Here is a 27,799-nt window from a genome sequence, read left to right on the forward strand (position 1 = left end):
GGCTGTTCAGATGGGGAAGAGAGGAATGGGTGGAGTTGCAAGGTGTGTCCACCTGAGGAGTGCTTGAAGAAGAATGCTGGGAAAGTCAGTGTGGGGGTTGGTACCTGAAAGTGAACATAACTAACCTTTCCTACCCACATGCGGACACTTAATCTCTTGCAGCACTGAAACTGACTGCGGAGGGCCACACTCCTGCAGCTCACTTCCTCAGCGTCTTCCAACCACAACTGTTTGGTCTGAGAGGCTTGCCTTGCCTCCTGTCCTCGGGAAACAGCACTTCACTGTATCCCCCCACAGCCCTCATCATAACCTCCAGGGAAGAGTCAGAGAACCAGGAGACAGCCTTCACACATTGTACTTCCATTGCAGTGGTTATTGAAGCCTCAAGGATCAATCCAGAATGCAACCATTCTGATCCCCTGCCAGGATCCCATTAACTTGAAATCCTTCCATTGTGTGCACAAGTCATCACCACACCAGCACTCCATGATTGGTCAAGAAACCTGGAAGTGGGATGTTGATGTAACTAAGATAAACAACGACAAAGCCTGTTCCACACAAAAAAAAAATCAGGTTCCCTAGCCGCTGCTGGCTCCCACTGCGAGTGGGTACATTAGGTAAAAATACAACACTTGAACTCACTTTGACAATTTGGAATTAGATATACACAAAGTGGAACTTGAGTATACACAATATGGAGTGAGACTATTCATGAGTCAGCAACTTCAGTAGATGACGGAAAAATATTGAAGGGAAAGGTACATTTCAAAAATGTTCCTAGACAAAGAATTATTCTTGGTCAAAGCAAACCGATCTTTTTGCTTTCCTTTAGCACATCATTTCAAATCCACCAGATGAAATTATTCTCTCTGTTGCATGACTCACTCTGCTGATTAAAGTTTACTGACAAAGGCACAGGAAATTCAGTAATGGATACAACTAAACCTTCAAGCAACTGTATAACTCAGGGCAAATACGCTGTACTCTTTAAAAGATTAATAAATAGTGAACATTTTATGGTTGGTGTGGGTGTGATGATTATTCTTACTGCTTTATGAGGTTTTTGTCAACTGTGATGCTTTGTGAAAGAACACAATTTTTTGTCAATGGACGTCTCCAGTACATCTGCTCTTTAATTCTTTATCTTCGCTGTGTTGTGTGCCTGCTGCTCATCGCCTATATGATGTTTCAAGGAGTAAATCAGTATCATTTACATATATCTTTCAACTAACCAGATTAATTTATCATATAATGCCTTGTCATATAGAAAAAAAACTTAAATAATGTTTAATGGAAAGTTTAACATTGGAAAGGAAACATCTCTCCCCCTTTGTGAATATCTCACAATTACTAATTAGTTTTGCTATAAGGCTATGAAATTTATAAGAAAATGTTTGTGAACATTAAAAATATAAAAAAAAATGTTTGAATAGATAAAAAAGGAACATTCAACTTTAAGAATAAAATAGGACACGGGGGCTGAATTTTAAGTCAAACTTATTGGCAAAAATTCACGATCAACTGTGATGGTGACTGGAGGCTTAGTAAACAGCTGTAAGCACAATTCTTTAACATTGTGCTTTCAGTTGCCAAGTGTTAATCTTATAGCATGGCAACCACAGCATTTTTTTTTTACTTAAATTCATTTCATTTTCTCACTGTCATGGTAGATTATGTAAAACTAACTGTCCTGGGGAGACAGGCTGGTTCTGGCAGCAATCTAAAAGCTAGAAGGAATATTTCTAGCTCACTAAATTAACTCCACGTTATTCAATCTGTCTTGGAAGGAGGGCCAATAACCTGGTGCTAAGATTCCTTTCACAAAACAAAAGATGTATCCTGTAGATTAATTGTCCACAAAATACACAGTACAAAAGCTTGGCACTGGGTTATTAAGAAACAGATTGAAATAAAAACAAAAATAAAAACAAAAAAACTGCAGATGCTGGAAATCCAAAACAAAAACAGAATTACCTGGAAAAACTCAGCAGTTCTGGCAGCATCGGTGGAGAAGAAAAGAGTTGACGTTTCGAGTCCTCATGACCCTTCAACAGAACCCGTTCTGTTGAAGGGTCATGAGGACTCGAAACGTCAACTCTTTTCTTCTCCACCGATGCCACCAGACCTGCTGAGTTTTTCCAGATAACAGATTGAAATAGTTGGCTGGAAGACCAAAACAAAGCTAATTAAAAACAGTCCAAAGCATTAAGCTAAGGTAAACCACAGAAAACACAAGGAATCTTCATAGGCCTGCATGAAAACAAGAATGATGGTGTCTCCTGAAACAATTAAGATCATCATCATCATAATATACTCTACCTATTCAAACAGAATCTGAAGCAGTCGGGGGAGGGCACAAATAAGGTGAATTATGAAATTGGGGAGGATTTTATGGAGGTGTCTCACCTGTTGGCTGGAGACCTGGTGAGAGACTTGCATTGCCTCCTCCATGAAGGCCCATCTGTACTAAGAAAACACCAGTGGGCCTTACTTGGGATCAAGGGCAGGGGGTGGGGGAAGGGGGAAGTAATCCTGCCTACCAATCAGATGCCAGCAGCTATTTTGCTTACCAGCTTCAGCAGGGAACGACAGCCACCAGAGGTCCAGGATCAAGAAATGACCCAGGGCTGAATGGCGGGAGGGGTTTCATGGGTTGGGTGTTGCTAGGCAGAGAGATGTAGAGGGGCCAGTGACCAGGGCAGTGGGGTGGCTCTCAGAGGATCCCCTTTTCCAGATGCTGGGTCCTTTGATCAGGCACTGAGTGCCTTTGAACTAAGGGACCACCCCGGGGAGATCATCAGCAGCTCACAGAGGTTTGCTTGTCATGTACACCATATGGCAGCAGGCCCGCTCTTAGCTGGGTTAATACCAGAGGCAGTGAGATGAGGTCCTTAAATGGTCAATAACTGGACAGTTAAGGACCTCAATTGCTGCCACGGTGGGAATTCCGACCAGGGGTTTTCCTGCCCCAAATTTAATTTTGGCGGAAACAGCAATGTGGCAGGGGATGGGGCGGGGTGGGAGGAGAAACCTGCAAGCCCTCCCACCTGATTAAATGATCTGCCATCACCAAACACGCCATGAGAGAAGGCTTAGAATTCCTCCCATACTGTTGTTCACTTCCTCTCTCTCCACAAACTACAAGGGTAAAATATCCTCCAGGCTTCATGGGGTAGGACTGATAAACTGGGACAGCGAGCCGGGATAAGTCAACAGGCAAAGCAGATTTTTGAGACAAGAAAGAGAGAAATATATGTCTTGTAGCATGTATTTAAGACTACTTGCATTGTACTGTAGAACCTCGCTCACACTACAGTGATTACTGGGCCTGGACCAATTCAGCATGTTTAATCTAGCTAAATTATTAGAGGTGTATTCATATAAATTGTAGATTGTTAGATTCCAGTGCTGTCTAGACCATTAATTTCCAATCAGTAGATCACTTGCAGACTTTGAGCTGCTCAATTCCAGCCCTCAACAGATGTCCTCTGGGTCTCCAGCCATACCCCACCAGCTTGCAATACTGTTGTACCTGAGAGGAAGGATGGATAAATATTGGGACTGGGACATGGTTAGATTGTAACAAAAAAATTAATGAGTGAGCTAGATTTAATTATTAACAGACCTGGCTTGTTTTGTCTTACTTTGTGATTTATCCTGGATTCATTACCAAGTACTCTACCCTATTATTCTAGCTGTAAATTGGGATTGAATCCAGCCTAATTTCTGCACCCTGACATTTGGAGACAACCTGTATTAATCAAATAAAGTAGCTTAAAATGTAAATGCAGCATTTGAAAGTGTATCTGTTCTATTCTTACTTGGATTAGAATTCATAATTTATCTGTTTTAATTAATGCATTATATTGTAGTGAAATAACATATATCAGTTTTCAGAAAACATTCTCATCTTGGTATTGGTAGAAACAATAGAAATTAAATTACAGTTTACAATATTTCCATATTAATTATCACCACGTTCATATGACCTATTTTGTTTCCTCTTTACTCTAAGGAACTTAATGCCTACAGTGACATACAGTGAGGCACATTTTATATGAATGCATGAAATGTATGCATCTTAACATTGAGGAAAGTGATTTCTATGTATCTTGATTTGCACTATGGACAGATCACATTCTGTTAAATTGACGGTGTGCTGTGATACTGACATGCTTGAATTTTAATGAAAAATTATTTTGGGACCAGTGAACATCAGTATTTTTGAGATAAGGAATGCCTTGGTGTATGTCTTATGAAGTCATGCATGGATAGGGGGAGAGCGGAGTTAATAAAGCATGCAGTATCCTGGGCTTTATTAATAGGGACATAGAGTACAAGAGCAGGGACATTGTGCTGAATTTATATAAGACAGTTGTTAGACCTCAGATGGAGTATTGTGTACAGTTCTGGTCGTCGCAGTATAGGAAGGATGTGAGCACATTATGAGAGAGTGAAGAAGAGGTTTACAAGAATGGTTCCAGGGGTGAGAAATTTCAGTTACGAAGATAGATTGAAGATATTGGGACTGTTTTCCTTGGAGAGAAGAAGGCTAAGAGGAGATTTGATAGAGATGTTCAAAATCATGAGGGGGCTGGACAGAGTAGATAGAGAGAAGCTGTTCCTACTCATAAAAGGATCAAGAACAAGAGGGCACAGATTTAAAGTGTTTTTCAAAAGAATCAAATGTGACATGAGAAAAAACTTTTTCACACAATGAGTGATTTGGGTGTGGAATGCACTGACTGGAAGTGTAGTGGAGGCAGGTCCAATCGAGGCATTCATTAGGGCATTAGATGATTATTTGCATAGAAACAATGTGTCGGAGTATGGGGAAAAGGCAGGGCAAGGGCACTGGGGCATAATGCTCATTTGGAGAGCCGGTGCAGACATGATGGGCCGAATGGCTTCCTTCTGTGCCATTAAAATTCTGTGACTCTGTGTGCATATAACATTCAGGTTATGAATTTAATGAGCAATTTTTCATAAATATAACTAGGGTGATCACAGCTCATTGGAACAAACCTAGAAAGAAGCAAACTCTGAAGCCATTGTATTCTCTGGAATTTAACAATTAAGCCCTTTCTGTATTTTGCACTGCTACTAATGAAATAATGAAATACAGTTTGCTGTCGTGAACTTCAATGGCTGGTGTATGTAGCCATAACACTCCAACCATTAGAATCACCAATTTGACACCCTGGAAGGCGCACCAAAGCCCTGATATTTTCTGGGAGTGAGTGTGGTTGTGGTGGAATCCCTAGAGAGTGGGACACAGACATGCGTTGCACCCATCAAACTAAAAGAGGCATGTACACCACCTGTTGGGATCACATTTTGCAATTTTAAGTTTTTAACCATCCCAAAGCTCTCTCCAGTGATTACAATCTAAATCTGCCAAATTTAAGCATATCCGTTGAGGGAGGCTGCTGAGGTATATAGCATATTTAGCACTTGCTTATTTGATGTAGCTTCTGCAGAATAAACTGATAAAATGTGTCGACAACTAATGCATTTGGAGAATACATATTACAATTCACCGAGGATTTGTTGAGTTTGCACTGATTCATTAAAAAATGACCCATGAGAGCGAAAGTGCACAAGTGAAGAAATAATGATAAGACAGAAGAAAGAAAAAGCCATGTTGAGACCATGGGGCTGGATTTTACAACCACTCGCTGGGTGTGTTTATGGCGTGAGGGGCATGTAAAATATGTTGGGTGGTTAGCCCGCTGCCTGTCCACCCAACTCCGACCTGGTACCCATAATACAGAAGGTGGTGGGGGTTAAGGTGCCCACCAGCCTGCCTGCCTTAGGCCTATTTGGGCCTGGGGCCCTTAAGTAGCCAGTTATTACCCATTTAAGGCCGTCAATCTGCCTCTGCTGGGCAGTGGAAGGCAGGAGAGAGTGGGAAGACTGTTATTTCACCCAAGTTGGTGAAAAGGTGGGAAACAAGGGCAGTTACACCCTTTGGAATGGGGGGTGCCCTGTGCATATCAGAGGCACCCCCCCACTACAATCATAACAGTATGCCACCAACCCTCGTCCACCCACCCCAACCCCATAGGAGCAGTACGCTCCCCTGTAAAATCCAGCCCTGTGCATTGCATGTATTGCACTTAGCAACGAAAATAGCCAGATGAGGGATTCACAAAGGGAAAACCTCCACCAAAGGAAGGGAGCTCTATTTATCTATGATACTGAGCTGGCAGTTACATCCTTCCTATGTGTATTAACAATAACCAAGAAGTCATTAAGTAGATGCTGCTCTGATATTGCGTAAATCCAGGTAAGGTAGGCTAGCAACTAATCATGCAATTAAATAAATATTGAGGAATAATCAACCCCAGCAACTCCTTTGTTATGACTGCATGAGGAGGGGTAAAATGACTTCCCTATTCTACAACTCCAAGTCTGACTGTAACAGAATCTTTTTGTGAATTTATTAGGATGAATGTATTAATTCCATGTCTGTGCTTAACCATTTATGTGTTGATTGCAGAGAAGCCAATCTGACAGGTTTTCTTGAGTTTAAACAAGGGGTTAGATTTTATTGAGCTAAAAACCTACCCAGGTAAAGATATCAAGATATTTAAAAAGATAAATCCACAAGTGTGCAAAATTACAAGTTGTACAGTAGGACATTACTTTTCAGTCAAATTAAAATGCAATGCTAAAAGGTAAAACAAAAATAGAGAGTTCACTGTTGATGAGTTCTTTGCTAGTATCCATGGCTAAGGCAGAATCTTTCCAGAATGGCCTTGAAAATTCAATGGAGTTGAAGTCTATGTAAACTGCAATTTCTGGAATCAGTCTTTTTTTTAGATGTAATCTGTCTTTTCCAAAAGTCGATGATTTTTAAACCTGATGCTCCTTTCATTTAAAAATTCTCTATCTCTGATCTGAGTTTCAAAATGCAGTAGAGATAGGGTCTTGAACTTGGGAGAGAGAGAGAGAAGGGAGAGAGAAAAGGTGTTACTGCTCCACTGGCAAAGCCCTTACTGAATCTTGTTTAGCAGCTTGTGTGGAGAATTATAAGACATTTCAAAAATGGTTATTGTGGTCACATGACCTCTCTCCCCATAGTGATTTCAGAAGGCAATTGATTGATGTCTGTTTTATTGCTATTGTTTTATGGCCTAGGTGATTAGATTCTGTAATGTCCCAGCCATTAACTCCTGAATGATTCATTATGCATCTTGATGAGGTAAGAAGAACACCTTCCATATACCTATTGTCTTGGTAGACATTCTGTCTCTGCTTGAGAGGTAGCTTTATAGAAGTGCAAATAATGAGAAACAGTTTAAGTTCATCTTTTGAAGTAATTCTTGACATCAGCAGGCATGAAATTCCATAGGAGGATGTCTTGGAATGTCTTAATTGTAATTCACATTGGAACCTTCCAGAAAATCTTGCAATACCAGATGTCAGGTGACTTGTGGCAGCCATCTTAAGTCAGTGTCTTTGCTTGCATGTTAAAGACCTTTTAAGGCAGTTCAGTATTTTTTGATCAGCCGTTGAATTTAATGATTAATATCACACATGATCATGTCATATTATCGTGACACCATCTGTTGACAAATTTGTTGGAGAAGCTATGCTATGTGAAGACCGTGCCTGGATTCAATCTTCTATTGAGTATTCCATTTTGCAATTAAAAGACAGTTTTAATCATAAGAGCCAGATATTCACCAATTTAAGACTGCATAATTAAATCATCTGAACAAATAAGTTAATTTTGGTGCATTGAGATGCCGGTGTATGGCCAGCATGGGCTCTGTCTGTACCAGGAAATTTATTCTTTATTTAGAATCATTTGGCAGTCATGGCAAAGCATCATGAGGTGAAAAGGAAAAAAAAGGATTTTTTTTAAATTAGAAAGGTAAATACTGGACCCTCATATTATGATGCTTACAGTGTTGATTATGGTAGGACCAATTCATTTGCTAGTTACCCAGTGTTAGAGGGCAACCCATCCAGTGGTATTGTAACATTAAACATCCCAGAATTTCTGGTTAATGATATGTGGTGTGCACCTGTACCTGTTAGGAAACTAACACCTAATTGGGATCTAAATCAGTATGAATGAGATCACTTGCTTCACCAGTTTGGATGCGTTGCTTTTGCTAAGACCACTTGAGAAGGGGTAAAAAATGACTCCCCTAGTTTACCACTCCAGGCCTCACCATAACAGGGTTTTGTTGTGAATTTATGGGGATGTGCTTTGCCAATACTGCATGAGTCCCACTCTTCATGCTTTCAGTTATAAAGAATTAATCAAACAGGTTTTCTGAGTTTAAATCAAAGAACAAGATAAGTTTATTGATCCTACTTCCTAAATTAAAAAAAACTAGATAAGTCACAACTACCATTTGTTATGGGCATGAGAAAGGGGCACAACTGAACTCCTTCACTCTATCACCATCTGACTATAAGCAGAGGGTTTTTTTTGTTTAAAATAGGCCGTGGCTCTTATTCCAAAAACACTTTTTTAAAGTAACCCACAGAAAACTCTCAGGTTAAATCGGAAGCTTAGTTTATTCACACATTGAAACGGGGGTTGGGGGGAGCGATGGTGGTGGATGATCACAACTTTGTACACACACACAAGCAACTATACAATAAGTGGGATAGAAAAGAGAATTTTACAACTATGAATTACTTAACAGTAAAAAGAACCACAGAAATAAATATCAGATCATGTGATTTCCAGAGTCCAGAAATTCCAAATCCAGAGGGGCCCCCCTCATGGAGAAGTTCCAATTCAGGTGGGTTTTGGCTGAAGGCAGAGGTACAGAATTCCTTTAAGATCATGACATCATAGTGAGATGAGGTTGGTATTCAGAGACTGCACTGATTGGTGATGGTGATCTTTAGCTTTCAGATAAACAGGCTTCAAGGAGGGCTTGTTGCAGCCTAGAGTCCTGCTGTTGAATGTTGGCAGATTAAATTAGCAGACTGGGCTGCTTCTGAGTTCTCAACTATGTAAAGAGATTTCAAAATGGTCACTCAAGTCATGAGACCTCCTTCCCGCACAATGATTTCATAGACGCGTCTGGACCTAGCTTTTGTTTAATGGCTTATAATGTCCCAGTCATTAGACTCTGAAAGAGTCATTATCCATACTAGTGACCGTGTTCCGGGTAGCTTTTGTCTTGGTAGATCCTTGGACGCCGCTGGAGCAGTAAGCTTATAAAGATACATATGACATCCATTTCCTTTCAATAATTCCTTTTGAACTGGATCTCAACAGTCAGAGGTGTGAGATTCATTGAGCAGCATGTCAGGGCATGTCTCCAGTCCAATCCATATAATGCCATAGTGTTCATCTTAAAACTCCAGGCACCAGGCGGAAGCCATCTTTTCATTCAGCAAAGCTCATTTTTAAATTAAAAAAAATGAAGTTTGTTAAACTGCTTTATGATTTGTTTCATGTCTTACTGACATGTCGTACTCATATGTCATTTTTTACCCCTTCTCATGTGGTCTTAACAAAGGCAACACATCCAACCTATCAAAACAAATGATCTAATTCATATTGATTTCGATCCCAGTTAGGTGTTATTTTCCAAACAGGCATGCGTGCATACCACATATCATTCCCTGGGCCCCACACACACACATACCAGTACAGATGGTAGAATACATGGATAGAGTTAAAGGTTTTTTATAGTTCATGAAGAAAATAAACAATCAAAGAAATATACAGTTAAACTGTGCTTTGGCTAATCTTAATGCAGTGATTCCACGTTAGGATCATTTTGTTCAGCTGTATTCTTGGGTCTAATTGTATGGTGCAGATTTCCACACTTTATCCACAAAAGAACTTGGTTTGGAGTAGATTTCTCTTCACAGGTGGTTACTAGTAAATTTGTGCACAATGCTTCGGAGAAAGAGAGGGATGGCTCTTTGCAGCCTTTCAGTATATCCTTCTGATCACTACCCTCTGGCTTGGTAAATAGTACCCAAAAGTCCTGCTGACTATGCATTCCAGAGGAATTTGATTACCATGCCTGCTGTAGTCATTATTTTGTAGAACACATAATTACATTTTGATGTCTCATCTCAAAAATTTTTGAAGATCAATAGTGTAAAGTCAGACAGGTGATGGGGTCTTTCATGCACCCCAGGTGGTTTAAGAGTCAGTTCCTATTCAGCCCACTTGGGTGAAATGCAAGGTCGTATATTGTAGCGGGCTGGCAGTCCCTCCATTTTCTTCATTGGGCCCCGCTGGCTCTTGTCCTCATGGTGAGACTTTTCCCTGAGCTGTATTGCTGTATCCGACTCCTCCCACATGCCATCAGACCCCTCCCTGGGCGATATTTGTTTGAAGTTATTTCTCATCTGCGTCATTCCATCTCATTGTAGCACTAGTGGTACTGCGCTCTGAGTTCTAGCTTCCCCCTCTTACTCTCCAAGTCTGTCCTATCCTCCTCCATCCTCATCGGATCCAAATTCTCCTTCTCCCGATCATTCTCCTGCCTTGCCCTTTAACCCTGGAGTCAATCATTATTGTTATTGATATTACTGCCCTCCCCCTGAATCCTTTTCTGTTGATGTCCCCATGTCTCATGTAGACCTGGCCCTTCCCCTTCTCAAGGCCATTTGAACTGTGACTTACATGGAACTTCCACCCCCATCTAATGACATCTCAGTTCCCAATATACAGACTGCAGGTGCTTCCCCTGACCAATAATCTGCCAACTGTTGTCCAGTACCAAGCCACCAGTTCCCAGGACCAACATCTTTAAATAATTGACACCCTACATACCATGCTATGCACAACTGACACTGCACAGACAGGCCTTCCCCCTCCCAGGCCCAGGAACAAGATATGCATGCCATGCATAGCCCTCTAGCATTGCCCGCACAACCCCAGGACAGTCTTTTGATTCTGCCCCTGACAGTGTGGCCTCAGCCCCAGGGCAGCCTCAGAATACTACCCTCTGTTCCTTAAACAACAACCCCCATTCTCTCCCATGCTTCGGCCGCCCTGCCCCAGTCGAGCCTCTGTCTCGTCCCTGCCCTTCCAATCTTGCCTGACGGTGAGAGATTTTGGCGTTGAATTTGAGCAGCAGCGAGATGTGCCAGCACCATTGTTCAAGGTAAGTGAAAACTGCATCTACAAACCTTGAAGTGGCTAGTGAAGTGAAGGTCGGCAGGTGCACGCCACTTATAATCGATTATCCAATGGAAGGGCGTTTAATTTGGTGGGAGAACGTGATTTTGGCGAGTTGTATTTTTAAAAAATATCCATGATATGGAGCAGTGGGAAAGTTGACTTGCCATTAACCCGCCATGGAGATCAGGGGGGCAAAACTCCAACATTATTTCCTGCCAGTGGCAAACTGTCTTTTCCTGTCTTGCCAAATTTCGTGCCTCTGCCCGCCATCATTCACACCACAGGCGGGACTGGAAAATTCCATCTACCTTGTTTCCCCTTTAGGAAAATTATGTAAAAATCGTCTCTGCTAGTTTCACAACATTAATTCATTTCCCCCAAGTTTGGCTGCACTTTCTGGCAAGATCTGTGACATGTCCACTGAATATGCTCATTTAGATATCTGCTAATGATGGTAAATGGTACTGCAGCTTCCAGTTTTCTGCTAACCTACATAGAGTAACAGAGGGCTATAAGATGCAACTGTTACTAAGATCAGCTAAGACTGACAAAAGTAATGAGTTTCTGTGCCTGATAAGTCTGGAGTGTTTCATTAGCAATTTCTGCAGCTTGAAAACACTTCTTTTTCCATTCTGTCTACACACATCTCGGCATGCTTTTCAATGTTTCTGACAGATTTGTAACAGATTTGTACAGTTTCATGTTCCTTTCTGGCCACTATTCTCAGTCAGGTCTTCTCAGCAGCCGGTATGCCATTCCTTATAGGCATATCCTAGTCTGTCATTATCACAGAGGAAGAAAAAGAGCAGCGCAGGACGGAGCAATAAAGAGTCAGGTAGCATTTATAGATGGTGCAGCCAATCCAGATATTACCTCCCATGAAATGAACAGGCAGCAGAGGTCAAATGAAGACCTTACTGAGGTAACATGTACAAGAAGCTGTGCTTTATAGGTCAGCCATGTCCCTTACTGTGTGACAACTTGCATTTTCATCTGCCCTGTTCTCTCTGTGACTCTGAATGTGACCACCACACTTAATATTTATGGCACAAGCTCATTTTAGGCAATCCTTGTAATATGAACCAGGTTGCAATATGAACGCACAGGAAAAAAAGTCAATTCAATCGATGGCTTCTGGATGACAGGATAATGATCACAGTAAGAGCGGACTGAACAAGTGCAAAAGAGCATGACAATGAGGCACATGCCTCAGTTAGATTGGTAATTGAATGAATCATTGGGGTTTTAAAGACACACTTTCACTGTTTATAAAGGTCAGGAGAAGATCTGCAGCATGTTCCAGATCATGTGTCACAAGTAATTGTCACCTGTTGTTCCCTTCACAATTTTGGCATGGAAGAATTTTCCTTTGACACCACAGCTTCCCCTTTCCTCGCCTCCACTTACAAGTAAAGGAAAAGATCTTTCAATCTAGTATTCATCCAACCACATGAAAACACAACTAAATGACCATTTGAATATTGACAACCTGAGTTAATAAATCAGCAGTAATTATGTGCAATTAAAACAGAATATGCTGGAGCTACTCTTTAGCCCTGAAGAAGAGCCATACGGGCTCGAAATGTTAACTCTTCTTCTCTCTCCACAGGTGCTGCCAGGCCTGCTGAGTTTTCCCAGCATTTTCAGTTTTTATTTCAGATTTCCAGCATCCACAGTATATTCCTTTTATCTTAGTGATTATGTGCACCTTTTCCCATGTGACTATAACCTCCAAGAGTGACAAAGCACGATGTCAGTGCATCTTTTCCCGAGTGACTATAGCCTCCAAGATTAACAACGCACGATGTCAGTGCACCTTTTCCCATGTGACTATAAACTCCAAGAGTAACAAAGCACGATGTCAGTGCACCTTCTCCCGTGTGAATATAAACTCCAAGAGTAACAAAACACGATGTCAGTGCACCTTTTCCCATGTGACTATAAACTCCAAGAGTAACAAAGCACGATGTCAGTGCATCTTTTCCCATGTGACTATAGCCTCCAAGAGTAACAAAGCACGATGTCAGTGCACCTTTTCCCATGTGACTATAGCCTCCAAAAGTAACAAAGCACGATGTCAATGCACCTATTCCCGTGTGTCTATAGCCTCCAAGAGTAACAAAGCACGATGTCAATGCACCTTTTCCCATGTGACTATAAACTCCAAGAGTAACAAAGCAAATTGTCAGTGCACCTTTTCCCGAGTGACTATAAACTCCAAGAGTAACAAAGCACGATGTCAGTGCACCTTTTCCCGTGTGACTATAACCTCCAAAAGTAACAAAGCACAATGTCAGTGCATCTTTTCCTATGTGACCATAGCCTCCAAGAGTAACAAAACACGATGTCAGTGCACCTTTTCCCATGTGACAATAACCTCCAAGAGTAACAAAGCACGATGTCAGTGCACCTTTTCCCATGTGACAATAACCTCCAAGAGTAACAAAGAACGATGTCAGTGCACCTTTTCCCATATGACTATAGCCTCCGAGAGTAACAAAGCACGATGTCAGTGCACCTTTTCCTGTGTGACTATAACCTCGAAGTGTAACAGGGCACTATGTCAGTGCACCTTTTCCCATGTGACTATAGCCTCCAAGAGTAACAAAGTACGATGTCAGTGCACCTTTTCCCATGTGACAATGACCTCCAAGAGTAACAAAGCACGATGTCAGTGCACCTTTTCCCATGTGACAATAACCTCCAAAAGTAACAAAGCACGATGTCAGTGCATCTTTTCCCATGTGACTATAGCCTCCAAGAGTAACAAAGCACGATGTCAGTGCACCTTTTCCTATATGACTATAGCTTCCAAGAGTAACAAAGCACGATGTCAGTGCACCTTTTCCCATATGACTATAGCCTCCAAGAGTAACAATGCAAGTTGTCAGTGCACCTTTTCCCGTGTGACTATAGCCTCCAAGAGTAAGAAAGCACGATGTCAGTGCTCCTTTTATTTTCATACAACAAAACCCAAAGTGAACCAAAGCCAGTCACATTTTCCAACAACATTCTCCCCCCACCACCAGCTTCAGATCTCTTTTCTTGTGCTCCTCCTGGCTGCAACTTGATTTCCTGTGAAATAAAGGGAAGTTACCCAAGGGTTATGGATTGTAGGTTCCCTCCTCTCTTTGTACGAATTCAGTACTGACTAAACCTCTGTGGGCCCTGTAAGGAGACAGCCTAGAGGGGAGGAGCAGGTAAAGGAAGTGAGAAAGGAGGAGAGTGTAGAGGCATAGAAAAATGAGGCTGAATAGAGAGATGCCCAGGCTGCTCAAAGAGGTGGCTGGCCACAGCATGGGATATGAGGGCTGGTGAGAATGCCATTAATGTTAGTGATCTTCTGATCCAGGAGCAATGTCCCTCTGACCCAGGCATGGCATAGAAGGGAGTTTGAGATGCCTGTGCTAACACATGCATGGAGACACAGCCTGAAACATCCAATTACCCTCTATTGACATTATTGGCAAGCCAATAATAGAAGAATGTCTGTCCAGAGGCTTTGCCCTCACTGTGAAGGATCCCATTTACTCTTTTACCTCATTCTTCTTTTCCTGTCACAGCAGCAATAAAGGGAGCCCCAGACGGCTTGGATTTTCTGTACCCACTGGCGTTGGGTGCGTTTGGTGCATGAATGGACTATATAGCGAGAAGGCCAAAAATCAGTTTCACGACGTTGTAAAACCAGTTTCCCGCCATCAGACGTCAGGAACCTTATTTTAATGCATCAGCGTATCATTATAAGGCCAGATCACCTGAATCATCCCCCCCTGCTGGATTGTTCACCAACATCAGCGGGAAACAAGCTGGTGTAGAACGCTTCTTGACAACTGTGACGTGCAAAAGTCAGGATTTACCGCCAGGGCCTTGCTCACATTGTGGACCGAGGAGCAGAAGATTCTGGAGCCTGAAGAATGGGATCCTGGAAGAATGTCCTTGGTATGCTAAGTGGATTCTCATGGCTCTGCTGTGAAGCAGCTCATGGAAGTTGGGAAGCCACCATTGATGCTCACTCAGTCTAGGATTGACTGGGAGAGGAAGAGGTGTCGGGAGGGGTGAGTTTGGGGGTGTGAAATGAAGGTGTTGGAGGGTGAGGTTGGGAGGGGGGAATGAAGGTGCCGTAGGATATGAGGTTGGGAGCGGGGGGGGGGTTAAGGTATCGGGGGGTGAGGTTGGGAGTGGGGAGGGGAGTACAGGGGGAGGAGGGGGTAACAGGGGAGAAGATAGGAACTGGGGAGGTAGGCGTAAGGGGGGTGGAAGGTGTAAGGGAAGGAGCTCAGAGAGGGAAAGGAGTGTGGAGAGGGGAAGGAGTCCAGGGGGAGGAAGGAGTGTGGAAAGGGAAGGGAGTCCAGGGGAAGGAAGAGTGCAGACAGGGGAGTGAGTCTAGGGGGAGGAAGGGTTGTGGACAGGGGAGAGAGTAAGGGTGGAGGGAGAAGTGAAGCTGGAGAAGGAGGTAAGGCTGGAGGAAGGAATTGAGGGGGGGAAGGACTAAGGGTGGTGGAAGAAATAAGGGTGTCAGAGGGAGTTAGTAAGGCGGACGGACTAAGCAGGGTGTGGGGGGATCCAGTGGGGGTTGGGGGGAGAAATAAGCTGGGGGAGGACAAGGCTGGGGGAGGGGTTCCGGGGAGGAAGGGGGTTCGGGGAGGTAAGGGGGTTCGGGGAGGGAAGAGGTCCAGAGTAGGGGGAAGGGATCCAGCTGAATATGCAAGGGAGCCGTGTGATTGGTCCATGACTGCCTCCTGTGGAGTGAACTGATGGTGGGTGTGGTATGAGGGAGTGGTGAGAATGACTGAGGGCAGAGTGAGGCAGTATGGTTGGGGGTGAGAGTTCGACGGCAGTGGTAGAAGGGACAGCGAAGATGGTTGGTGTGGGCGTGGAGGCAGACACAGACACTTGGGGTGGGAAGGAGGAGGTCAGGGAGATTAATGTGGATGGGGGTGGGATTTTTGGGAAGGAAGGGGATGTGCACATTCACCTGGACATCCCCGAAGGAAAACTGTGGCTGGTAGGTCATAGAGGGGAGGCAAGAGATGATGCCGGGGGGGGGTCAAGGGAATGGGTGACTTGGGAGGGGAAAAGATGGGGAAATGCCTGAAAAACCGAATCCAGCAGGCAGCATTCAAAATGCTCAGGACATTGAGATGAGTGTGATATGGGAAGGATCAGCGTGTGCGGGAGAGTGCTTGCATGAGGCACTCAAAGGCCCTGCCACACACACATCTCCCTCCAGAATCACTTGTGGGCCGGCTGCTCCCTCTGCATGAGGATGAGGTTGCGAAGCTCACAGGCAAAGGATCTCGGAGGGAGAGGAGAGTTCCTGAAATCCCTGAGTGGACGACTCAGGGGTATCCAGCTGCCACTCCTCGTCACTTCGGGTGCCTGAGGGCCCCGGCCTGACTCCTTGAGGGGAAGGAGCACATGGAAGAAGATTGAGGTGCCCCGTTTCCCTCTCGCATTGCAACTGCAGGAACTCACCCATGGCTCCCATAATGAAGTGCAGGTCTGCACACATCTCCGCGTTCTGCTGGACCAGGGCCTCCTGGCTTCCTCCATCCTCCCCATGGAGACCTTCATCAGAGAACAAGCGGACATACTCCTCCAACTCATGTGCCTCTCTGCTGAGGGCTCCAACAGCTCTGTGTAATATTCCCAACATTCTGCTGACTCTCCAGGATGAGTTGGAATGCCAAATCTAGAGTTTCGTTACCTGACTTGGACCTCCTCAGTGGTCCTCTGAGTGCCAGGGGGGTTGCATAAACCTGCCTCCTGCTCCTGCGGACATGTATCCATGTAGTGACCAACGGACTGTGAGACCAAACCTGCTCTATGTCTAGGCTCCACTGAGGTGTGTGTCTCTGCGCTGGTGCAGGGTTGGGTAAGCGCTGTGATGGGTCTTCCAGGCTGCTTATTTCCAGCTCTTCAACGCAGGAGTTGCTCTCTTTGCTGGAGGTGAGGATGTGGATGGAGCTGAGGGACTAGCTGGCTGAGGGTGTCGGTCACTTGGCAGAGTTCCCTGTGAACCGTAGTAGAGATAAGTAGTGCATGGCAGCAGAGTCAAAAGCAGGAGAGAAAGCACTCGCAATTACGTTGAGAGTGTTCGCCGTTGACCTCACTGTCACCGCAGGCACGGTCCATGTACTCACTAGTTAGTGCGATGATACACTTCTCAAAGTGAGTGAGAGGCCTAATATGGGCCCCTCCACCCTGGGTCTGGGACCCCTCCCTGCTGATGTGAGCCAGCTTCTCCTGCAGGAAAAGATGGAGAGAGTGTGAGCAGGACACAGGGCACTGCATGGAATGTTTGTGTGGTGAGCGGAGCCATAGCCAGGATAAGGACATGAGCTTGAGAGAGTATGAGCCTGATGGAGATGTGAGAGTGTGTGTGAGATTTAGTGATGTTGTCCCTTGAGGTGTGAGATCCCTGTGGATGTGTGATGGGTTTGGGAGTGTGTGAGTTGAAAGTGATGAGAAGAGTGAGTTACCTTGGCGGAACGGGTGAGACTATTCATCTTGTAGCGGCACTGGATGGCTGCCCTCATTTGCCGAGAATTGGCACTGACTACCATTGCCACCACCTCCCAAGCTAGGTTAGTGAGATTGCTGCCCATCCTGCGGCCATGCTGGGGTAGAGGACATCATGGCGAGTCTCCAATGTGTCCAAAAGGTACTCGAGGGACACGTCATTGAACCTGAGGCCTGCAGTCTTTTTACTTTCAGGGCCATGTCTTATTTGCAGCAGTCGTCGGCTGGAAGTACTGAGAGGTGTGTGCATGGCTGGACTTTAAATATGGCACCTGGTATGATGAAGCGGCGAGGTGATGGTGTGGTAGGCGAACGAGAGCTTGCCCGCAATGGAAACGGCGTGTTTCCGGGGAATGCATAATTAATGTGGAGTGAAAAGCTGCCATTGCGTAAAATGTTGTTTTGCCAACCCGCTACTACACTTAGTGCAAATCTGGGATGATTCCTCCCAAAGCGTTATTATTTATACATGCAAAATAGAAGAAAACAGTAGACAAAGGCAATAAGGAGGCATCCCAGTTCAAGCTACGTGTGATGCCTGCCACTATCCAGGGCGAGGGCCTGCCTCCTCTCCATCATGGCCTCCAACATTAGATCCAGGTCAGCATCAATGAAGCACAGAGCAGCCCTGCCCTGTGTGCCAGGCCTCCTGCTCCCCTCTGACAACTCACCTCCCTCTGATAAAGTGGAAGGCTTTGGCACGGACAGCAGATCTCTCCCTCAGGACAATCGGCAGCCTCCGTGATGGTTGCTGTGTTGTGTCTAAATCAGTTCCACACTTGATCTGACCCATCTCTGATCCTGACTCACTGACTCCAAATGGACAGGAAACCTGTCCCCACCTCCATGGTGAAAATTCAGCCTATTATTGCTCAAATATCCTTTTTAGGTGAGTGTTGTCCCTTCAAAGCCACGGGCAGCCTTCTCCTCAGCCTCTGCTCGACAGGTAGCATATCCTCATCCACTTTTGTAGGACAGGAATCCCCACTAATTGGGCAGCTTATGGGCTACGTAACCCAAACGCACTGACATGTTTTGACCTCATGTTTTTACCACAATACAGAAACCAAGCTGCAGCCCACAGCACAGGGCTGTGCAGCAAGAGGTTAATTCAGACATTTAGTAAAAGACAGTAGCTCATCAAAAGGGTTTGGACATTGCCAGATTGCTATCATGGAACAGTGGTACCAGGGAAAGACCATTACCTGCCTTTGGCTAATGCAACTATGAGACTGTTTACCTGATACAATGGCACAAGGAACAGGCCATGGATATTCAAACTTTCATGGACCTTTGTGCTGTATGCCTTAGAACAGCAGGAGAATTGTTTAAATAATGTAGGAGCTAATCATATTCTTCTGGGATATATTTTCCATGGAAAGACTATTGTTTCAACCAGCATGAGCTGATCATATTCGTCTGGACTATGTGTAGAATAAACTAAGAGTGCTAACTACTGGACATTGGAGTGCTTTGGCCAGGCCAGCAGCAGAGATGATATAATTGGGGACAGAAATCATAGGACACCACTGTTTTCTGCAGGCAGTCAAGGAAGTTGGTCAACTTCACCGAGGGACTTACAACATCATTGGAAGACCAACCAAGTGGTGATAGTAAGTCTTAAGTTAGGATATAAAGATTTAAGTATTAAGTTAGGAACAAGGTGTGGGTTTAGCATCTGAGTGACAGGGTTCCAGGTTGCTGTAATTATAACTGTATTTTGTGATTGCTGAATGCAGCCCTTCTCTGAGGGCTGTGGGTAATTCGATAAAGCGATTGTGAATTATCAGAAGAAACTTGTTTCGCTGGTCATTCAGTTCAAGCCATACACTTATGAATCTGGTGTCATGAACTTGAGTGAGAGGAGGGTTTCTGAGGGAAAAAAGGGGCATCCACTACACTTCCTACTCCTCCAAGTTCCTCGTGCTCTGTAAACTACCTGGTGCAATAGCCTCACTAATTGGCCTCCGGGTGAAAGCCCCTGAGCTTCTCCCTAGCAGAGAAGTAACATTTGATGTTAAGGATAAAATGGAAGGTGTTGAAACATAGCAATAGGTGGCAGGAGTGCTCTCCAGGAACTAATGGATTGGCTTCAGTCTTCCCTCATCTCCTTTTAAATCATCATCCTCCTTCACATTTGTGTTCTAATTCACAGGGAAATGGTTCAGTCTCTGTGGTTTTTCCTGCTCCTCATCTTCATCATCCTCCACCACCCAATTCAACGTATACCCTGCCCCCAACCCCACAAAGAATAGTTATCAGGCCCAGCCACCTTTCTGGCATAAAAATAGAAAAAAAGCTGCAAATTCTCGGTGTATTTGGCAGCATCTGTGAAGAGGGGAAGCAAGTTAATATCTCAAGTCAATGACCTCTCATCAGAACTAGAGAAAATTGGAGATATAACATCTTTTAACCAAATACAGAGGTGGGGAAATGAGGGTACACAAGGCAAGAGCAATAGGAAAGGTCAGAACTATGCCAGAAGGTGAAAGAAGCTGGTTAAGGGACAATTAAAGGAATAAAAGACGGGTTGAGAGGAGGTGTGAATCATCACCAGCAGCTGATGTCCAAAAGCAAAGGACTACAAAAAAAAAGAAAGAAAATACGGGTAAGGTTATGAGCTGAGATTGTTGAATCCAGTGTTGAGTCCGGAAATTTGTAAAGAGCCTAACAGATTGTTATGATGTGGCAGATGATGTGTGCCAGTTGGACCAAATCCACAAGGGAAATTTGGCCCCGCTATCATAACAGTTTTGCAATTTGTATTTATTACGAGATGTGTGCAATGATTTCAGAAGTAATAAATGCACCAATACCTTTAGAGATTTTAAAAATTAAATTAAAATATTTATTAACAAAATATAGAAGATTTCATGCACATATATAAGACTTTAATTACTCACTAATATAATAACTCCTAAAATACCTAATTAACCTGAATCCTAGTTACACTCTCTTTAAGGCAATGGCCCAAGATAGATTTTAGATTTAAAACAGAATCAGCAAGTTAACACAATACCCACTTGACAATGGAATTCCAAATGGCTTTTCCCCAACTTCAGTTTTGTTATAGAACAGGCTTATGCACTCATGGCTGGAGGCTTCATTAAGGCTATTTACACACATATATGTCTTACATGGCCTTCTGAAAAATAGCCTTTCATTCTCCTTTATATATGTTTCTCTCTTTTTAAAATGTAAATTCTATCGTTCCATATGTCTTTGAAACTGTATCTTCCACATAATATAAAAACTTTCAAGTTGCCAATATATTGTCAGTAACCTTTGGGAAAAATAACCACTTTCCTCAGCCTTCCTTACTTGGCTAATTGTAAACAGATTAAGGACCATTTGAAACCCAAGTCTCTTCATTTAACTAAGAAGGCAAATTCCCTTCACACTTTACATGCTAAGCCAGCATCCATGTTTACTCATTAACATGACAAGCACCTATCTTCTTGGGATGAATTTAAACTTGCAGAATCCTTGACTCCAAATGTAATTAAATCACATACAGACCCAACTATACTTACCCCTATAAACCTACTTCACAATAAATCAGAAAAATATTATGAAAATTATTATACTTTCATCACAGGATGCATTCGGTGCAAAGGCTACAATCCCTCAGATGTAGGACAAATCAGTTCCTGAAATCATTCGTATCCTTCCGTATAAGAACTTCTAACAGGAGTTTGATGTATCGATGAGGATATGCACTTAGGGTGGAATCGCCCCAGATTTTCATTAAGTGTGTCAGCAGGCTGGTAAAAGAACCTTTTACCCATCGGCTGCAAGGGTAGCTTTTCACACCATATTGTCCAAGTCTGACTCATTAATCGTGCATTTCTGGGAAACACTCTGTTTCGATGGCAGGCAGCCTTTCATACCCCAGCGCACTATCACCTCGCCACTTCATTATGCCGGACGCCATATTTAAAGTGCTCTGGCCACTGGAGGGGCAGCAAAATCACCAATCTGTCTTGGGAGGCGTTGGTGGCGGTGGTCAGTGCAAACGCCCTTCAAAAGAGGGCAGCCACTCAGTGCCGAAAGGGGATGAATGATCTCCTCTGTTCTGCCAGGGTACATCATTCTTCTCACACTCACAATTCACACATTCACAAATCCATCACACATCCACAGGGCCCTCACTCACTGCCAGTTCAAGGGACATCACCATTCATGTTCTCACACTCACCGTCATTGTCCTCATCCCATCCATGGGACCACTCACCACCCACACATGACAGGCATACTTATCATCTGGCCTGGCAGGCGTCCTGCTTACGCTCTCCCCATCTGTATTCATGCAGGACAAACTAACACACAAAAGGGAGAGGTCACAGACTGGTGAAAGAATGCCCGAAATCAAGGCCCTCATGGACTTTGAAAGTAGTCATCCAGCTGGCTGGCGATGACCAGGACTGGTCCTGTGCTGATGGTGAGGTTGGCGCTGCTCTACCAAGTGAGGATTCAGCAGTGCAACATCCATCAGACAACCATGTTGTGAGTGATGTGTCCTGTTTCACAGGCCACTGCCATGCACTCATTATCTCTCCCTTGCTTTCGCAGGCACATCTGGGAAACAGCCGACAGAGTCCATGACCCCAGGGCCTCCCATCAAGCCCTGAAGAAACCTCTAAAGAGGAATGTGGAGGCACCCTCCTTGAAGTCCCATCACAGCGCTCACCCACACTCTCCAGCAGTGCAGAGACACACACCTTGGTGGGACTTAGCTTTAGAGTAGCCCCGGGATCACAATCTGATGAGCACATCACATTGTCTGATTCACAGCAGGCAGCAGCAGGGACTTCCCAGGTCTCCAGCAATCGGAAGACTGCTGGAGATCAGGAATTTGCTGAGTCCAAGTCAGATGATGAGCCTCTGGACTCGGTTATATCTCAATCACTGGAGCTGCAAAGGCAAGCTCGGGAATATGAGGAAGGGATGTCTGCTTCACTCCTCAGTTTGCAAGGCACGATGGAGGAGTCCATCTGCCTTCTGGCTGAGGTGATAGTGCCGGCATGCCAATGCACTGAGGGCAACACTGGTAAGATGGTGACTGCCATTGAGACATTGGTCCAGTATATCGTTCCTGCAATGCCACACGGGCTGAACTCCATCGCTGACACCATAGTTGGCTCCAACAATGTGTATGTGAGAGGGTGCAGTGCAGCTCAATCTCACTCCAGCTTCCCCTTCTCCTGAAGGAGTCAGCCAGGGGCCCTTGGATGCCCATAGGGAAGAGGGGAATCAGCTCGACACCCCGGGGCCATTCATCCAGGTGACTCTGGGGGTGTCCAGCCCATGAAAATCCCCTCCAGCTCCACAGGCCGAGGAGGGCACCACTGCCACACAGCAGGACTCCGAAGGCAGACTGGTGCCCTCCAGATGTCAGCCCTCCAGAGGATACCTGCCAAGGTCATCATGGTCAGGGCACCCCAGTCAGCAGGCTGCCTCCACTTTTGCTGTTGATGTCCGGGACGAACCAAGGCGTAGCAGGAGGGTTAGGAAGGTTAACATGATGTTGTTACACAGCTTGGGCACGTGTGTTAATCACTTGTACATAATGTTCAATATTGTAAATAAACTCCCAAGAATATCTCCTTGCCTATGGCTCCATGTTATGATGAGTAGTGTCCGTGCCACTCAGATGTGACACCTTGGTTCCAGCACAGGATAAAGGCAGGTGCCTTCCCTGTGTTTTGCATAACCTTCAGAGTAAAGTGATGGTTTGGCTTCACACTCACTGGACACATTACTAATGCCTGCACCTTGATGGCGCTTGTCATTGCTGCCAGAATGTAGTGGGCAGGCATCCCAGAGTTCCGTCATTCTCTCTGTGTGCTCGCAGCACCTTTGAGGTGGACCTGCCCATATCTCTTCAGCATCTGTGACCAGTGATGGTGTGCTCCTGAAGGGGGTCAGATGCTGAAGGCTGAAAAGGATCAGATGCATTTAAAATTTCATGGCTGTGTCTTCATGATACAACCCTGATCACAGAGGGCAAGCAAGCTGCCCTTGGCCAGACAGGAGTCAGACATTCTCAGAAGATATGTGAAGATCAATGGAGTGTCCTACTGTATGTCATCCTCCTGGAATCTAGTGATTATTAGGGTATCCACTGTGGCTCCATGACAGGAGCATTATCTCAGAAGGGATGAGCACTGCATAAGCCAGGCTGGAGTCAAACATTCACAGGTGCAATGTGAGGATCTATGGTGTCTCCTCACTGCATGTCATCATCATCCTCCACAAATCTAGCAGCTATGAGGGCCTCCTAAGCATGTCTGCCTTGTCTGGCCAGCGCGAGGGCCTCATCCCCATCATCACCGCCTTCAAGGTCCTCCACATCCTCATCCTGGTCAACATCCTCCTCATTGGGGGAGACCTCTAGCTCCTCCGTCTCCTCCTCAGCCATCTCCTCTCCCCGTTGTAATGCCAGGTTGTAAAGGGCGCAGCAGGAATGATGATGTGTGACACCCTCTGTGGACTGTATTGCAGGGCTCCACCAGACCAGTCCAGGCACTGAAACCTCATTTTCAGCATTCTGATGGTTTGCTCCACCAAGTTGTGAGCTGCAGCATGAGCCTCATTATAGCGTCGCTCTGCTGCAGTCTGAGGCCACCGCACGGGTTTCATCAGCCACGGCCTCTGCGGGTAGCCATTGTCCCTGAGGAGCCATCCCTGCAGCTTCTGTGGACCCTGGAAGACTGCAGGGATCTGAGACCTGCAAAGGATGTAGGAGCCATGAACGTCACCTGGGAGCCTTGCGCAGACCTGCAGGATGTATTTGTGGTAGTCCCACACCAGCTGCACATTCAGGAAGTGGAAGACCTTGTGGTTGACATAGTTGATCACTTGTTGCCACGGAGATCTGAACGCCACGTGAGTGCAGTCGATCGTACCCTGCACCTGTGGGAAACCTGAGATCTGCGCAAACCCAAACTCTCTTGCATCCTGATTATCCTGGTCCCGAGAAAAATGCACAAAGCTGTGTGCCCTCACAAAGATGGCATCCGCGACCTCATAGATGCATTTTCTGGTGGATGCTTGAGATATCCCACAGAGGTCACCTGTGGAGCCCTGAAAGGAGCCACTGGCATAGAAATTGAGTGCTGCTGTCATTTTCACAGCCACTGGCAGTGGATGCCTTTCATGTCCCCTTGGCACCAAATCCTGTAGCAGCTGGCAGGTATGACTGACCAGTTCCTTGGATATGTACAGTCTTTGGTGACACTGATTCTCGGTCACCTGCAGGAATGAAAGGCTGCATCTATAGACCCTGCATCTAGGTAGGCACCGACCAGTGACGGCTCACTGTGGCTCTTCAGCAGCGTGTGCCGGAATCCCAGCCACCCCTTCATCTTGAGGATGCTGCTCCTCCCTCTGCCCAGCCAGGTGCCTCCGTCACTCTCCTCTCCTTTGTTTCCGCTCCCAGTATGCCATGAGGCATACAGCTAGGTCACAATGCTGCACACTCCTGATGTACTCCTCCTGCAGGGTGAAAGAGAGAGATGGGTAGGTTAGCTTGGTTATACTAAGAACCTCTTTTGGTTAAGCCTGAAGGCCCCTTAATGCATGTTGGAGAGTGTTGGCCACCACTTGGATGGCCAGAGTTTAGTGTGCTGCATACCACCCGAAACCTCACCCAACTCTGCCCCACTCCACCTGACCGATTGGCAGCAGCTTTGCCCATTGGATTGCAGGCTGTGCTCTCAGCTCAGGCGCAGGCATTCTACTAACCTGCACTGCAAGGCTGCACTGTTAGCTTGAACCATGAGGGAGACTGGTCCAAACCTCAATGATGACCTTGTAAAGAGTGCCTCCAGCAGTGACTGCTCCATGGGCAGCTTTAGCAAGGAGACTGTACAATGCGCCCAGTCGTTCAACTGTTCTGCAGTCCACTAAAACACTTATTACTTTGCAGCCTGTGCCCAAGGGGTGAAAAGCTCTGGAGCACTTTGTGGCACTTTTATGCCTCTACATTGCTTGAGGGGGCAGATAAGCTAGAGGTCTGACTCCAAGCATGTCAGTGTGGCTATGTCTGAACCGTCTCAGCTGCGGAGGAATAGTCACTTTATACAAGGTGTCCCTAATGCGTGGCTGCTTCCCTCCCCCCACCCTGCATGTGCTTTTGCACCACCATCAACCGCAGTGCATCTCTTATTCCATCCCCCCCGCCGACAAACTTGCCTCGACTGCAGTGCAGCCCTTGCCCCCCTCCTTGGTAGCCTCAATCTTGAAGTCCAACAGAAGACCCTGGCAAACGGGGCACAACCTTACCGTGCATTCACCCCTGAGTTCCCCTCAAAGTGCAGCCCGCCAAGTGCATGCATTATATATGCTGTAGTGAAACACATGGATCCAGTTAATGGGTGGGGGGAGGTGGGGATGATTCTGGTGGGCTGGCCTCATAATGATATGCAGATGTATTACAATTAGATTTTCAATGGCCAATGGGAAACGCAATCAACGGGCAGAACAGACGATTGCAAATCGGTTTCATGAAACCGATTTTCGGCCTTCTTGCCATCTTGCCTGTTCACGCTGCTAAATATGCCCAACGCCAGCGGGCATGGAAAATTCTGCCCTTAAGGCCGGACTCACTGCCTGATTATTTTAAGGTTTGGAATAGCTATTAACACATATTTAATTGAAGTTAGGCCTTTGTGATAAGATAATTTTCTTTCTTACATTATCATTCATTTATACGTATAATTTTTCTTAAAGACTGAGAAATTACCCAAAACAAATTTCCGTGTGGATGATAATAAAGTGAATTGAATTGATTTTGAAAATCAAAAAATGAGGTAGTGTTCTTTAAGGTTACATTGAGCTTCATTGGAACAGTGGAGAAGGTTGGGGACAGAGAGGAGAGCCTGGGACTGGGATGGAAAATTCAAATAATGGGCAACCAGAAGCTCACAGTCACAATTTGAATGCTGAATGGAGGCTCTGCAATGTAGAGGAGATCATATCTGGAGCAATAAATACTATATGCTAAGTTGAAGGAAGTACACATAAAACATTGCTTCACCTGGAAGGAGGCTTTGGGACCTTGGACGATCAGATGGGCAGAAGTCTCCTGCACTGGCATGGAAAAGTGCAATGGGAAGGGAGTTGAGGTGGTTGCGGGATAGACACAGGGTGTCATTGTTGGGACTATACCTTTGAAATGCTTAATATGGAGGGGAAGATGTGTTTGGTGGTGGTATCACACTGGAGATGACAGAAATAGTGGAAGATGATCTGTTGAATATTGAGGCTGGTGGGTTGAAAAACGAGGGGAACTTTATCATGGGTGGGGGTGGGAGGGGTGAGAACAGAATGCAGGAAATGGAATCAACATGACCGACAGCTCTGTCAACCACAGAGAGAGGGGAGTCCTTGGTTGAGGAATAAAGAAGACATATTGAGAGCGCTGGTATAGAAGGTTCCATCACCAAAACAAGTGCGGTGGAGATGGAGAAACTGGAACAGGAGAATGGAATAGAGTCTGGGACTGGGATGGAAAATTCAAATAATGGGCAACCAGAAGCTTACAGTCACAATTTGCATGCTGAATGGAGGTTCTGCAATGTAGAGGAGATCATATCTGGAGCAATGAATACTATATGCTAAGTTTATGGTCAATATTGATCAAGATCAATATCAGCCCACCCTCAGAAATGGTGACAAAGAAGTCAAGGAAGGGAAGGGAAGAGTCAGAGGAGGACCATGTGAAGATGAGAGAAGGGTATAAATTAGAATCAAAGCTAATGAAATTTTATAGTTCAGGGCGAGAGTAGGAATTGGCACCAATACAGTCATCAATGTACTTGGGAAAAAGAGGTGAGAGAGGGAACCCGAGTAGGATTGGGACAAGCAATGTTCCACATATGCCACAAAAAGGCAGGCATCGCTACAATCCATGTGGGTACCCATAGCAACACCTTGTATTTGGAGGAAGTGAGATGAGTTAGAGGAGAAACTGTTCAATTCCAGAATAGGTTCAGCCAGGTTGAGGAGAGTGGTGGTGGGTGGATATTGGTTTGGCCTCCATTCAAGGAAGAAATAGTGAGCCCACAGACAGTCTTAGAGGGGGATAGAGGTGTAAAGAAATTGGACATCCATAGTGAAGAGAGGACAGTTAAGATCAGGAACCTAGAAATT

Source organism: Carcharodon carcharias, chromosome 3 (genome assembly GCF_017639515.1).
Source record: "Carcharodon carcharias isolate sCarCar2 chromosome 3, sCarCar2.pri, whole genome shotgun sequence".
NCBI lineage: Eukaryota > Metazoa > Chordata > Chondrichthyes > Lamniformes > Lamnidae > Carcharodon > Carcharodon carcharias.